Source organism: Aegilops tauschii, chromosome 5 (genome assembly GCF_002575655.3).
Source record: "Aegilops tauschii subsp. strangulata cultivar AL8/78 chromosome 5, Aet v6.0, whole genome shotgun sequence".
Classification (NCBI taxonomy): domain Eukaryota; kingdom Viridiplantae; phylum Streptophyta; class Magnoliopsida; order Poales; family Poaceae; genus Aegilops; species Aegilops tauschii.
Window position 1 is genome coordinate 381,477,301 of NC_053039.3, and position 13,338 is coordinate 381,490,638.

General features: G+C 47.5%; 2 long non-coding RNA genes across 2 annotated transcripts; both read left to right on the forward strand.

Moving 5' to 3' along the window:
* The first annotated feature begins 1,785 nt into the window (after nt 1-1,785).
* Nucleotides 1,786-3,611, forward strand: LOC109746530 (uncharacterized). Its single transcript, XR_012183697.1, has 2 exons — nt 1,786-1,969; nt 2,967-3,611. It is a non-coding gene; the product is annotated as an uncharacterized lncRNA (long non-coding RNA).
* Nucleotides 3,612-4,772: 1,161 nt separating this feature from the next.
* On the forward strand, nt 4,773-5,446 carry LOC109746531 (uncharacterized). Its single transcript, XR_012183698.1, has 2 exons — nt 4,773-4,954; nt 5,182-5,446. It is a non-coding gene; the product is annotated as an uncharacterized lncRNA (long non-coding RNA).
* Nucleotides 5,447-13,338: the final 7,892 nt, after the last annotated feature.

Genomic DNA, 13,338 nt, shown 5'->3' on the forward strand with positions numbered 1-13,338 from the left:
TCTGTAAAAAGAACATGCACACAGCACACGTAGCACCGTGCTGTTCCCGTCACTAATAGTGGGCCATAGCAACGTTGGCATGCCACGTAAGCACAATATGTGTCTAGAGATGGATGAAGTGACCGTATTTGCACGCGGGGGCAAGTTGAATGACCACAATTCCGTATTTTTAAAGTTTTAGCACTAAACTGAACGTGGAGTGTAAGTTTTATGACTTCCGGTGATATTAGCTCTTTATTTTTTCCCAACGGAGCCTTCTTCAGGAAGACTCGAGTCCACAGTCCGCAGTCCCGCAGTGTCACTGTCAGACACCCACGCACGCACGCACGGTCTCAGCGTGCTCGCCTCAGTCTCGCCGGCGGAGGGAGAGAGCGGAGAAAGGGGAATGCCGCGGCGGTGATCGCGTCCAATTGGAGGGGCAAGGCGCCGGTGCAAGGGGTTCCGGCGCCGGCCGCTGTTGGCGGGAAAGGGGCGCCAGGCGCCGGCGGTGGAGTGGGCCTAGGCGACCGCCGTGTAGGGGAATGGCGAGGCTGCGGAAGAGGAAGAGGGGGAGGGGGAGGGGCGTGAGATGGCTGAGCCACTACTCATCGGGGCAAAGCATTCTGATCGTCGGGGACGGGGATTTCTCGTTCTCGCTGGCTCTCGCCGCCGCGTTCGGGACCGGCCGGAACATCGTCGCGACGTCGCTGGACTCCTATGGTTCGATCCTTTGCGATCTCTCCTTCAGCATTACTAACGCTGCTTTCTTTAAGCATTCGGGTTCTTTAATAGTACTACTAATCACACCTAGGGTTTCAAGAATGGAATCCTGGAGGGGTAGGGTGCATACAGGAGTATAATGTGTTGCTTTTAGGCGATCTTCTATTTTCATTTGCATTAATTTTTGAAATCTACGAGAATTTGGTACATTCTGTTGATTAAGAAGGATTTGATGCACTTTACACTGTTGAGGTAAAGTTTACTGATTGCCGACTCTGCCACTTTGGTGATATACGAGCTAGCACAGCTTATGCTCTAACATGAAATGGGAGAGGTTTTATGATGGAAAAAATCTATCTTGATAGTCGCTCCCGTTTTCTTATATGCATCAGCATATTAAAGAATTTGTTAACGATTTTCATATATAACTGAAACCAATTACGGAGACCTATTTGAGTGATCTCTTGACTGATATTTCTTACTGTTAAAAATTGTTTATCTTGGGGCGGAGCACGTGCATCCAGCAACACTATTTCTATTTCAAGTAATTTTTTTGTTTCTATTATGGAACCAGATGTAGTGAACACTGTAATTTGGATAAGTTTTATGTGGAAATGATCATTGTTTCATATGGTTCTTGAATCCCAATATATCCAAATATTATGTTTTCAGCTACTATGTTGTGTCAAAAGTGATTCAGCAATTTCGTGGTCAAAGGGTGATTTAGGATCCATCCAACAAAACCTTTCGAACTTGAAAACATGAATTAGGAGTGAACCTGTGAGAACACACATTCAGGAAAACTCTGTGTCAGGCTAGCCCAAAATATACTTCCTGGTTTATTTCCATGTAACCACCACTTTTACTTCGGTTCCTTAGCAATTTTCTATCTTTTAATACTAGTTATCTTGCCTCATTAATTCCTCTTTGAGGCTTCCATATGCATTAAGCTGCCCCTGCTTACCTTATATGCTCAGAGGGATAATTTGTTACTGTGATTTTGTGATCATTTTTACATTCTTAGTTATATTTATCTATTTTGTTTCCATTTTTGTTGCCAATCTTCTACAGAGGCTCTGTCTCGCAAGTATAGCAAAGCACAATCAAATGTAATGGAGCTGAAGAAAAGGCGCACCACGGTTTTGCATGGTGTTGATGCGGAGACGATGAAGGGTCATACTAATCTGAAGATGAGACTATTTGATCGGATTGTCTTTAATTTTCCTCATGCTGGATTCCATGGAAAAGAGTGTGAGATGCATGTTGTCAGGTATGAGCACTCACTCCTCTTTGATTGTTATCTTTAGTTATCCCAGCTAATAATGGGCTTTTCATGGATTTTATAAGTTAGTCATTTTTCTCATAAACTGATTGCATCACAATCTTTGTTTGGGGGTTACAGTAGCTTCAGTAGTCCTAGGGCCACATCTCTATTAGGAGCTAGGAGTTATCCTCCAAAGTTTCCATCATTGCTTTTCACCTCTAGTTATTTTTTCTTGCTGCTATACTTTACCATGAGTTCTCCCATGTTGACAGCGTCGTTATTTGAAATGCACCATAGTTATGTACTTCTGTATGCTCAGTATAAGAATAAATAACAATTTAGACAAGTTACACATATCATAGCTATGTGCTTTTACCAGTCAAGAGGTCATTCTAGATGATCGTACAAGCTATCATAGACCAAGGACCAAGAACATTTTTTTGGGTTGGATTCGTGGACCTTCATGGTAGTTTTGCTAGTTCATTCTCTTCATATGCACCAATGAAAGACATTTGAGTTACAACTTACAACATGAAGTTGTTCTTATAAGTTGCAGGCATAGTTTTTCAGCATGTATGTAGTAAGACTGATACGATTGACCACAAAAACAATAATTTCTGTTCGTGATCCATTGCATTTTTAACCCAAAATGGTCGAGGCAACCTAAATATTCGAAAATGTGAACAAATTTTGGGATGTCTAATGTGCTGTAAAATGTATGCAAATCTATAAAATAATAATGCACGAGTATGGACGTTTCTGTTCTGTGCGAAAAAGAAGAGAAGAGATAAGTGAATGATGTGCCCATACTGTAGTGGACACTTTAGCATGATTTTTCGTAGGTGCATTTTATAGCATGGCTTACATACATGTTTTTTTCCCCTGATATTTTTGGGGAACCTTTTCTTGGGTCTGTTGGTTTCCTGTTTACTTGACCCTAGAACCCTTTTGATAACCTAATGTTTCAATAAGCTACCATTTGAATCTTTTGCTCGGATCTTAGGTTGCATAGGGAGCTTGTGAAGGGGTTTTTTGGCAATGCACGAGAGCTGCTTCAGCCGGATGGTGAAATCCACATTAGCCACAAGACAGGATATCCTTACGACGGGTGGAGTATCGAGCAACTTGCCTCTGAATCTTCTCTGGCTATGATTGACATAGTTAGTTTCCAGAAACAAGACTACCCCGGCTATAGGCCAAAGAGAGGAAATGGTTCAAAGTCCAACAATACTTTCCCTCTTGGTGACTGCAACACATACAAGTTCGTCGCGAAACATAATGTTGCTCAGGAAGAACATGCATGCTACTGCGATATGTGCCAAGATAAATATGTCTCGCGGTACTTCGACTATGCAAGCAGTCTTGGCACGTTCGGAGTTGGGAACGGGGGGCACCTTGCATATTGATGAAATGTAGTGAACTGGTCGTAGTACTAACGGTGTGTTAACAAACTACTCCCTCCGTCCCATAATATAAGACGTTTATGGGACGGAGGGAGTAGTTCTGAAACCTGGAATGTTTTTGGTGAACTTGATGTGGGACGTCTTTTCATGTGGTGCGTGTTGATGAGATGCCATCCACCACTGTGTAACTGAGTAGATGTGTTACTGGTCAAAGTATGAACAAGATTGTGGTGATGTAAATGCAAGCACTTCTGTTGTAATGGTTTGTTTTTCCCTGTTTCCAGTTGCCAAGCTTTATTCACTGGTCTGCATATTCATTTTGTTGTTTCTTATCCCTTCCAGCAAAGGTTGCAGATTTAGTGAAAACATGGCAGAAAAAAACCCTCTAAATTACTCCCATGTACTAAAAATATTAACCCTCAGATGTGTCAAGTCAAACTTTACAAAATCTGACCAAATTTATATTAAAAATATTAACTTCTACAATATCAAATATATATGCTATGAATCTAACAATACTCATTTGGCATTGTCAATGTTGATATTTTTTTCTATAAGTTTGGTTGAAGTAGAGATATTTTGACTTCAAACAAAACTTATATGCAGATTAAAAAGGACTGGAGGCAGTATGTTCTGGCGAGACGGTTTTGTGGTTTTTAGGATAGAGTTATAATTTGACTGATAACTATAAAATCCAAATTTCCTTTTCAAATTAAAGGAGCTCCGGTTGCTCCCCACAGTGTCATCGTGCGCTACGTTTTTTCCCCCTTTGAAAGTACGCATGATCGTGCGCTGCATTTGCATTTCAAAAGAACTGCTCACACATCAGTACTCCCTTGGCGTTTCAGATTCCCATGAGTGTGAATTACTGTATCACAATTAATGGAAGCTCCATCCCAAGAGACGTGCGATGCGAGAGCACAACCCAAGGCGACGGACACATCACAAATGAAGCTAGCCTTTCGTCTCCCCGCCATCTACAAATAAAAAGCCCTCAGTCTAATCCGGCGAAGCTAGCCTTCCTCACCTCTATCACACACACTGCTGAGTGCTGACACATAGCTGTGGCCTCGCTCTCGCCGGTGGAGCGGAATGGCTTCGCCGGTGGTGGAGGTGGCGCAGGCCATCGCCGTGGAGGGGAAGAAGGAAGAGAAGGAGGTGGTGAAGTGGCTGGGGCATTACTCCTCGGTGCAGAGCATCCTGGTCGTCGGCGACGGGGACTTCTCCTTCTCGCTGGCGCTCGCCACCGCGTTCGGCTCCGGCGAGAACCTCGTCGCCACGTCCCTCGACTCCTACGGTCCGACCATTTATTACCTCTTTCATTCCAACCTGTCTCTGCTTGATCTAATGTTACGTGATCTTGTTGGCAATCCTCTTGCATATGGACAGGTTATCTTAGAATCATGTACAGCTATGCGGAGTCGAATGTAACGTCGCTGAAAAGGACGGGCGCCACAGTCCTGCATGGTGTCGATGCGACAGAGATGAAGAGTCACGCCCATCTGAAGCTCAATCGCTTCGATCGCATCCTGTTCAATTTCCCTCATGCTGGTTTCACTGGGAGCGAGACCCAGCAGCACATGATCGGGTACGCGCGAACTCTTTGCCCTTGCGGTTCTCTGGTTTTTGGCGTTGCAAATTTCTTCACATTAAATTTCATTAAGTTCCTATTCCCGGTGCTTCTTCACTTCAAATTTCACGCCCAAGAAGTAATAGTATTGTCAGTTGTTTGATCATTTGCAATGAGCGGTTCATATCAATTGGGGGTGCATCTTAAAATTTCTCTTGTTATTAATCTTTTGCTTCTAAGTGTAGTTCGCACAAGCAGCTCGTGGAGGCTTTCTTCCGCAATGCAATCCACCTGCTTCGTCCTGATGGTGAAATCCACGTCACTCACAAGACGGGACATCCGTACCGCAGTTGGGAGATCGAGCAATTAGCCTCCGAGTCTGCACTTGTTATGTTTAAGATGACTTACACCAACAAAAAAAGTCAGGCAACTGACATATAGTCGGTCCCTTGTTTTTGGGTGTAGATTATTCCAGTATATTGAAAAGATAAACATGTATCTTGTCTGCAACTCTGGATGCGTCTTTACGCTGGTTTGAATATATTCATCTTCAAGGCTTTCGTGATACTCCCTCTGGTTGGGATTATAAGTCTAGCACGGGAACATACATCGTCAATTTAATATGCCATAAAATTTGTATGTTTAGAAACTTTTTTTTTGCTAATCAAACTGAAGATGTAAAAATGCAAAGGGAGTACGTGTATTATCGCTAAGGGCGCCTCCAACGCGGGGTGCTTAAGGCACGAGGATCGTAATTATCGTAGATTAGTGGTTGCTGAGTTGCATCCTGGCATCAGCCTCAGTGTCGTTGCAAAACCATGTGCCAGGCAGTTATTCCTTTTCTCCCTGCACTGGGCGAACCTTTTAATTTGGACCATTTGCATGTTAAGAAAATACATTGTAGTTTTTTTTTCGAAAAGGGGGGACTCCCCGGCCTCTGCATCAGGACGATGCATACAACCACATTTATAAATAAATAAAGGAGTTCAACAAGGTCTTATAGTCTGAAAACAAAAAATCGGCAAGCTCACAAAGAGCCACAACGCCAAAAACAATATGGCCAAAAGCCACAACCGGCTGGCAAAACAAAGATAGGTAAACTAATTGCCTATCCTATTACATGATCGCCATCCAAACCGGTTGAAAATATCCCGCGCTACCATGTCTCACTGGACAGATCCAGTAACCAAACGCTCCCTGGCCTCCGTCAGAGTGAGTAACGACCACATACGGATCAGCGCAATAGCTCGGAATAAAACATGCAAAAAATGAATGTTTGTTGTTCTGTTAAAAGCCAAATCATTTCTGCAATTCCAAATTGCCCACAACAAAGCACATACTCCTACACGAATGTGTCTAGCTGTTTCGAACTCTATCCCAACCAGCCACGTTCCAAATAACGTACTGACCGAATTCGGAGGAGTAATGTTAAAGGCAATATGCATCGTGTGCCACAAAACCCTTGCCAACGGGCAGTCAAAGAAGAGGTGCTTGATAGATTCGTCCCGATCACAAGAACTACACCTAGTAGATCATGTCCAGTTGCGCTTAACCAAATTATCCTTTGTTAAGATGACTTGTTTATGTACAAACCACATAAACACTTTAATTTTCAAAGGAACTTTGACTTTCCAAACCTCTTTGGAACTAGGAATAACACTAGAGTTAATGACATCGATATACATCGACTTAACTGTGAACTGTCCAGACCTAGTAAGCTTCCAACACAACTGATCGGGCTGATGAGATAGCTGAACCTCCATCAGTCTACTCACCAAATGAATCCATGCTTCCCACCGGTCGCCCACAAGCGCCCTCCTAAACTGAATATTAAGGGGAATGGACTGCAAAATCATGGCCACAAGAGCATCAAGTCGTTGAACAATACGATACAGGGATGGATACTGAAGTGCTAACGGCGTTTCCCCAAGCCATGTATCCTCCTAGAAGCGAGTGGTGTTTCCATTACCGACTATAAACTTTGTTCTATTAAAGAAGGCGGCTTTGACTCTCATAAGCCCCTTCCAAAACGGCGAATCTATCGGTCTCACAGTGACCTGGGACAACGTCTTGGACTGTAGATACTTACTACGGAGAATCTGCGCCCACGTGGCCTCCGTCTCAATTGAAAGTTTATACAACCACTTGCTGAGAAGACATCTGTTCTTCACTTCAAGATTCTCAATACCAAGGCCCCCCTGGTCCTTTGGTCGACAGATGACATCCCATTTGGCAAGTCGGTATTTTCTCTTAAGTTCATCACTCTGCCAGAAGAACCGTGATCGATAGAAGTCCAGCCTTTTCCTAACACCAACTGGGACTTCGAAGAAAGATAAGAGAAACATAGGCATACTCGTGAGCACCGAATTAATAAGAATCAGTCGGCCTCCATATGACATGAGTTTGCCCTTCCAGCAGCTCAGTTTCTTCTCGAACCGGTCCTTGATGCACTTCCATTCTCTATTTGTCAGCTTACGATGGTGAATGGGTATACCTAAGTACGTGAAAGGTAATGCCCCCAATTCGCATCCAAACAATTGCCTATAAGCCTCTTGTTCCTCCTTGGCTCTACCAAAGCAGAACAACTCGCTTTTATTAAAATTAATCTTCAATCCTATCAATTGTTCAAATAAGCATAACACCAGCTTCATATTTCTCGCTTTAGCCAAGTCGTGCTCCATAAAGATGATTGTATCATCAGCGTACTGCAGGATAGACACACCACCATCAACTAGATGAGGCACCAAACCACCCACCTGACCGGCCTCCTTTGCCCTTCCTATCATAATTGCCAACATGTCAACCACAATATTGAACAGAATAGGAGACATTGGATCTCCTTGTCTCAGGCCCTTGTGTGTCTGGAAATAATGACCTATGTCGTCATTCACTTTAATTCTAACACTCCCTTTTTGCATGAAAGATTCTACCTGGCGTCGCCAAGCTTCATCAAAACCCTTCATGCGTAAGGCCTGCTGAAGGAAAAGCCACTTGACTTTATCGTACGCTTTTTCAAAATCCACCTTGAAAACAACTCCATCTAGTTTTTTCGTGTGAATCTCATGGAGCGTTTCATGAAGGACCACAACCCCTTCGAGGATGTTCATGTCCGGCATGAAAGCAGTTTGGGTAGGCTGCACCACAGCATGCGCGATCTGTGTGAGACTATTAGTCCCGACATTGGTAAAAAATTTGAAACTAACATTAAGAAGACAGATGGGCCTGAATTGCTCAATTCTCACAGCCTCTGTTTTCTTAGGAATAAGGGTTATCGTTCCAAAATTCAGTCCAAAAAGCTGAAGTTGTCCAGAGAATAGATCATTAAACAAAGGCAACAGATCCCCCTTAATAATATGCTAGCACTTCTTATAAAATTCAGCCGGAAATCCATCCGGGCCGGGAGTCTTATTATTTTTCATCTGGGATATGGCCTCAAACACTTCTTTCTCCGTAAAAGGAGCAGCCAAAATATCATTCTCCACTGCAGTTAGTTGAGGAACATCCTCAATCCTGGACTCATCCAGAGACACGCAGTTATCCTCTGGAGGTCCAAACAGCTGCATGTAATACTCGGTAATGTATAATTTTAGGTTCTCCTGTCCTAAAATCGTTCCTTCATCTTGTTCAAGTTGAAAGATCCTCTTCTTTCTATGTTTACCATTAGCGATCATGTGAAAGAATTGAGTGTTCGCGTCCCCTTGGACTACTCGTCGGACCTTGGCCCGCAACGCCCACTTCAACTCCTCTTCACGAAGAAGCTCTTTCAGCCTCATCTCCGCGTCAAGCTTGGCATGAAGTTCCAAGGCCGGCAGAACTGTGGTTTCTGCTTTTACATCTAAGGACTGAATAAGGGTAAGGAGCCGTTCCTTTTCGACCTTATAAATCCCGCTAAGATGCTTAGCCCACCCACGCAGGAAACTTCTCAGATGCCGGATCTTATTCTGCCAGCGCTCAAGCGCAGTCCTACCTCCTGTATCCTTAGCCCACTCTCTGGCTACGAGATCAAAGAAACCATCTCGTTCAAACCAAGCAAGCTCGAAAAAGAATGAGTTTTTGTTTCCCACGTGGGTGGCCTCACCAGAGTCCAGAAATAAAGGGGTGTGATCAGAAATTCCACGGGAAAGAGCCTGAACTGTTACAAAGGGAAACTTCTGTTCCCATTCGACGCTAGCCAACACTCGATCCAACTTTTCAAACGTCGGATTTGGCATCGCGTTAGCCCAAGTGAATTTTCTTCCCGAAAGCTCAATCTCTCTCAGATCCAAGCTTTCAATGATAGTATTAAACACAAATGACCATCTGCCGTCAAAGTTATCCTTGTTCTTCTCCTCACGCCTTCTAATGATATTGAAATCGCCCCCCACCAGGATAGGAAGCTGCTCAGAGCCGCAAATCCTAACCAGATCAGCTAAGAACTCGGGTTTGAGTTCGGGTTGTGCGGCACTATATACCGCCACCAAAGCCCAATTGAACCCATCGGCCTTCGACCGCACCCGAAACTTAACTGCAAAATCTCCCATCACCACACTTCGAACCTCCAGCGAATCGCATCGAACTCCGAGCAAGATCCCACCCGATCTCCCTCTCGGTGGCAGACAGTGCTAGTCAAAATCAATACCTCCCGACAAAGTATTTAGAAATTGAGGCGCAAAATTATCTCTACCAGTTTCGGACAAAGCGATAAAATCTAACCTATGCTCGATAGACGCCTCTGCAAGAAACCTTCTTTTAGCCAAGTCTTTTAGACCTATGCTATTCCAAAAGATCCCTTTCATAATTCATCATGGAATTTTTTTGCCGTACGGATTCTAGCACTCCTACGCACCACGGACACCGGGTACACCTTCCGCTTCCACTTGCGTTTAGTAATGTTCTGACTCTGCAACCGGTCCTCACAACCAGTCTCAGAAGGTCGAACCACAGCATTCTCAGATGTATCATCCTCCTCCTCCGATTCAAGTACGGGAGGTATAAGATCCGCACAAAAATTATCGAGCACCCTGACCCCCAAAGCATCAACCTCGGAGTCACTCATGGGCTTAACCGCTGCTAAGTTACGAATCATCTCTAACGCCCGCTCAGCCTCTAAATCCTGGAGATCATTAACAGAATTTGAAATTTCACTATCATTACTACCTAGTGAAACTCCTAATTGATTTGCATCATTAATAATCTCGATATTAGAAAAATGCAAAATGGAATTAGAAGTATTGACGGACATACCAGTAGTGACCTCAACGTCACGAAGCTTGGCCGCCCTCATGGCGCACCGCTGCTGAATGTCGTCAACCTCCGGATGATTCTGGAGACGGCAGCTCAACCGTCGTCCCTCAGAAACCGGATCCGGAATCCCTCCAAAAGCTATAACCTCCTCCCGAGAGATCCTGCCCGAGGTGGGGCCTCCAGCCTCACCCCAAACACGAAGCCGGCCAGCCTCCACGGACGCCCCAGCGTTAATGCCAGGAAGAAGTGAGGCACTCGCCAGTGCCGCAGACGACGGTCGCGCCCCACCGCACGAAGACGGCAGCGCACCGGGGGAAGGGAGTGCATAGGCCACCTGCCCGAACTCCCCACCCAGCACCGGAGGGACGGTCACCATAGGCGCCCCAGGTGAGGAAGACTCCGAGGCCACCTGCCCCGAGGCCCATCCCGACGGCCATGCTGCCACCTGCAGAGCCGACAACGCGATGGGAGAAGAGGATTCCGAGGCCACCTGCCCCGGGCCCCCTCCTAGGGGTAAGACTGCCTCCGCCGAGACCTCGTCCACCACAGGAGGCGAAAAGGACACGGGTGCCACCTGCCCCGAGCCCCCTTCAGAAGGCTGCGCCGCCCCCTGCAGCACCTGCACCTCAGCAAGAGAAGAGAGATCCGAGGCCGCCTGCCCCTGGTCCCCTCCCGTAGACAAAACCTCCATCACCGGAACCTCGTCCTGAGGAGAGACAGCCTCCTCCTCTCCCCTGACCGAGACCGTCGAGGCCCCAGGAGCGGGGCTCAGAGCATCCTCAAAAACAAAAGCAGGCAGCGCGAGCTCAAAAGCCTCGTCAGACTCCACCCGATCACTCCAAAGCCTCGCGGGTGCAGAAGCAGGCTCGAAAGACCCAAATCTCAGTGAGGTCGTAGGCACCGAGGAGGGTGGAACCGCCCCATCCCCGGTCGTCGCAGACACGGACCCCGGTCCCTTGGACAACTCTCGTCCAGTATCATCGACCTGTGACTCCTTCGCTCCCGCGCTGTCATCTCCCTCGCGCATATCAACATCATTCCCGTTAGCCGCCTCGGCCAACAGGCTCTCATCCTCAAACTCAATCACAAGGTTATAAATCTGGCCTCGATATGTCCACTTGACGACCTCGGGCACGTACTCAATGTCCAAAATACTTACCAGTAGACGAGCTATACCGTGAGCTCTGGTAAAAGCCATATCCACTCGCTCAGGCTTCCCCACCATAATGCCCAAGCTAGCCACGACCCTAGCATCCTGCATGGGCTTCGAGGAAGCCCCGGAGAAACGCAGCCACGCCTGAGTAAGCGGCTTACCCTGAGGCTCCACCTGCTTCCACTCATGGAACTCGAGGATGCAATCTGTACCCGGCACATTGCACATCCCAAAACTCAGAAGCCTCTGCAAATCCTCCACCGAAGGGAACTCGGCCCTAAAAATCTTTTCCGCGACACTGACGAGCTCCCACTGGAAGTCCCCAGGGGCCAACTCCCGGAGCCTCTGCACAATCTGGGTCTCAGATACCTCTCCTCTGGTCACCTTGACAATCCCAGTGGTCATGCTTTGGATCTCGTCAGGAACCTCCCTCTCATTAGGAGACTCAAAGAACGTGAGTTCAGCACAATACACTCCATACATCATAAGAGATGGTGCCTGATCTCGCAGAAGCGGACAAACCCCCGAATCATGTGCCGGCTTGCCACAAGTGTCACACAGCTCAGCCACACACTCAGCAATAAAATGGCCCTTCTCGCCACAACGGTAGCATAACATTTTCTCTTTCTTGCGCGCCCACTTGGACGCCCTCTCTGAATCAGCCCTGTCCGACACATCCACGGACACATTACCCATAGCCTCATACTCAGGAACCTCAACATTAGCAAGAGCAGCCACAACCTCCATGTCCTGACCAGACAAAACCGGCTCCTCGGCAGCCCCGCCAGCAGTCGTCCGCTCAACCACAACGGTCGGAGGATGTTGACGAGGACGGTATCGGCCACCTCGACCGCCCCGACCACCACGATGACCACGGAAACGACCCCACTTCCGATAACCCGGGCCAGATGCCCCTTCGACAAAGCCACCCGTAGGACCCAGAAACGGCCTTATTGCCGAACCATCGCTTTGCCAAGCATATCCAAGACCTCCACCCGGGGACGAAGAGCCCCGGTGTTGACCGACTCCATAAGCATTATAGCCATCATCCCCCCACTGACCCCGGGGCGCAGCCAAAGCACCACCAACAGCGTTGGGCGGTGGCGGTACCTGCGACAACACCGGCACAGCCCGAATCTGCGGCGGCCGAGCGACGAAGTAAGGTGGCGGAGCCGGCCGAGGCTGCGGACCCGTCGTCACCCCCTGGCTCCCCAGCGCAGGTGGCCTGGGCGGCGCAGCACCCCGACCCGCAGCTGCACCGAGGACCGGCCCGCCTCGCCCAACCGTAGGCAAAACCGTCGAACCCGGCGCCGGCGGCCGACCACCGGGCAGCACGCCAGCGCCACGACCTGCAGTCGCATTGGCCGCTCCGCCTGGGGCTCCAGTTCCACGGCCCGCAGCAGAAGACAAGGGCGGCACCCCACCGCGACCAGCGCCAGGCACCGGCAAGGGCGAAGCGGCCCGGCCGCTGCCAGCACCCGGCGGCTGATACGTCTCCGTCGTATCTATAATTTCTGATTGTTCCATGCCAATATTATGCAACTTTCATATACTTTTTGGCAACTTTTTATACTATTTTTGGGACTAACATATTGATCCAGTGCCCAGTGCCAGTTCCTGTCTGTTGCATGTTTTATGTTTCGCAGAATATCCATATCAAACGGAATCCAAACGGGATAAAAACAGACAGAGCTTATTTTTGGAATATTTGGAAAATTCCGGAAGAAAAATCCATGCGAGACGGTGCCCGAGGTGGCCACGAGGTAGGGGGGCACGCCTGCCCCCCTGGGCACGCCCCTGACCCTCGTGGGCCACTCGTAAGGCGGTTGATACCCTTCTTCGGCCGCAAGAAAGCTAATTTTTGGTTAAAAAAATTGCGGCGAAGGTTTCAGTCCAATCGGAGTTATGGATCTCCATATATATATGAAACGGTGAAAGGGCACCAGAGGAGAACGCAGAAACAGAGAGAGACAGAGAGACAGATCCAAACTCGGAGGGGCTCTCGCCCCTCCCACGCCATGGAGAC